The sequence below is a fragment of the Ornithorhynchus anatinus genome, chromosome X1 (genome assembly GCF_004115215.2).
Source record: "Ornithorhynchus anatinus isolate Pmale09 chromosome X1, mOrnAna1.pri.v4, whole genome shotgun sequence".
In the NCBI taxonomy this organism is placed as follows: domain Eukaryota; kingdom Metazoa; phylum Chordata; class Mammalia; order Monotremata; family Ornithorhynchidae; genus Ornithorhynchus; species Ornithorhynchus anatinus.
The window spans coordinates 40,828,295-40,830,624 of record NC_041749.1 but is presented as its reverse complement, the minus strand read 5'-3'; the positions used below and the strand labels follow the sequence as shown (position 1 = coordinate 40,830,624).

General features: G+C 45.9%; 1 non-coding gene across 1 annotated transcript; it reads right to left on the bottom strand.

Annotated features, from left to right (window-relative positions):
- Positions 1–980: 980 nt before the first annotated feature.
- LOC114806904 lies at positions 981–1,118 on the bottom strand. Its single transcript, XR_003754957.1, has one exon. It is a non-coding gene; the product is annotated as a small nucleolar RNA SNORA7 (small nucleolar RNA).
- Between the last annotated feature and the right edge of the window lie 1,212 nt (positions 1,119–2,330).

Below are 2,330 nucleotides of genomic sequence, written 5' to 3'. Positions count from 1 at the left end.
CGGTTCAGGAAATCTAAACTAAAGATTGAAAAGAACCACAAGCACTCCATCAACCCAGGACATTTATTGAGCACTGATTGGGTACGGAGTACTGTCTGCACTTGTACAACAGAATCAAGACAAACATTCTTTACCCTCAAAGAGTTTACCATCGGAGGACCGAGACAGACAAGCACACATTATCTATGAGTAGTGTGAAGTTGTTCATGCTAGCAGAAAAGAGATCAAAAATACAAATGAAAACCTACCTAAGTGTTGAGCATGGAGGTGTTGAGTTTGGAAATAAAATCTGTAGGTGGTAAGGGAGGCCTCCTCTTTGGCCTGTCTCTTAGGAGAAGGAGACGTTAATCGCAGGCCGTGACTGAGATTGCTTCTCCCATATCTGAACAGCCGGCTAGAGAGGTAGGTTCACACTTTCTTTACATTACTTGCCTTCTTTGTGCCTCAGTTACCTCATCTACAAAATGGGGATTAAGACTGTGAGCCCCATGTGGGACAGGGACTATGTCCAACCTGATTATTTTGTATCTACCCCAGTGCAGTAGACAATGCGTAGGTGGGAATTAAACATGGTCCCTGGCCCTTGCGGGTGGCTCACAATCTACCTTGGATTGTCTGTTTTTCTCCTGTTCCCACCATCACCTTCATTGCTGCTACAGAGCGATGTCCTTGTGGGCAAGGAATGTGTCCGTTTATTGTTATATTGTACTCTCCCAAGCGCTTAGTACAATGCTCTGCACACAGTTGTTTATGTTGTTGTAGTCTTATGCTGTTGAGACATGTCTGACCTATAGTGACGCCATAGACACATCTGTCCCAGAATGCCCCTACTCCATCTGCATTCGTTCTGGTAGTGTATCCATAGAGTTTTCTTGATAAAAATATGGAAGTGGTTTACCATTGCCTCCTTCCGCGCAGTAAACAGGTCTCCGCCCTCTACTCTCTCCCATGCCGCTGTTGCCCAGCACTGGTGAGTTTTGACCTGTAGCAGATTGCCCTCCACTCACTAGCCAAAGTCCAAGCTAGGAATGGAATGAGTAGGCCTCTGCTTGACTCTCCCTCCCATAGTCGCGACTGGTAGAGTACTGGAAATTCTCCAGGTGCGACCCTGAGAGGGGTCTGCACACAGTAAGCACTCATAAATATAATTGAATAAACGAATGAATGACTGCAAAGTCCTGGACAGAGCTTCCTGGCCCTAGTTGCCTCTCTCCATGTCCGTGCTTTGCTGCTGGGAGGAGGAGACCCAGCTCTGCACAACCAAGTTTCCTCCAGGAAGTTGGGTTGGCAGAAATAATTTTTACTCATGTGCTTCAGAGAAGCTGAAGGAATAACCCAAGCCTCACAATGAAGACTATTATGATATTTATTAGGCTCCTGTTCTGAACCAAGCCCAACACTAAGCGCTAATCAGATCAGACACAGTGTCCCTTGACCCACATGGGGCTCACAATCTAGGAAAAAGGAGAGGCAGAGATTTTATCCCCATTTTACAGATGAGAAAGTTGAGTCAGTCAATCGTATTTATTGAGCATTTACAGTGTGCAGACCACTGTATTAAGCTTAAGGGAGAGTAGAATATGATTATAATTATTATTACGGTAACTGTTAAGTGCTTACTATGTGCCAGGCACTGGGGTGGATACAAGCAAATTGGGTTGGGCACAATGGAGCTCACAGTTTCAACCCCCATTTTACAGATGAGGTAACTGAGGTACAGAGAAGTGAAGTGACTTGCCCAAGGCCACACAACAGACAAGTGGCAGAACTAAGATCAGAACCCATGACCCTCTGACTCCCAGGCCCATGCTCTATCCATTACACCATGCTGCTTCACAATATAACAATAAACAAACCCATTCCCTGACCACAACAAGCTTACAGTCTAGAGACTGTAAATTGAGGCCCTGAGAGGTTAAGTGGCTTGCCCCAGTCACACAGTAGGTCAGTGGCAGAACTGGGACAAGTGCCAGGGTGTCTTGAGACCCAATCCAGTGCTCTTTCCACTAGGCAGCAGTACCTGAGTACACGAAGCAAGTGCTCCGAAGAGCTGGAGTGAGGCCCCCCCAACCCCACCCCGGTCCCCACCCACGTCTCTGGGCTGTTTCCCTGTGCTATTCCTGGACTGAAAACAAGTTTTTTTTTGTTGGTTTGTTTGATTTTATCTGTTTTTTTAATGGTATTTGTTAAGCGCTTACTATGTGCCTGATGCTAAACCATGGGAATAGATACGAGTAAATCACATGGGGTTCACAGTCTTAATCCCCATTTTACAGATGAGGTAACTGAGGCCCAGAGAAGTAAAAGAACTTGCCCAAGATCACACATCA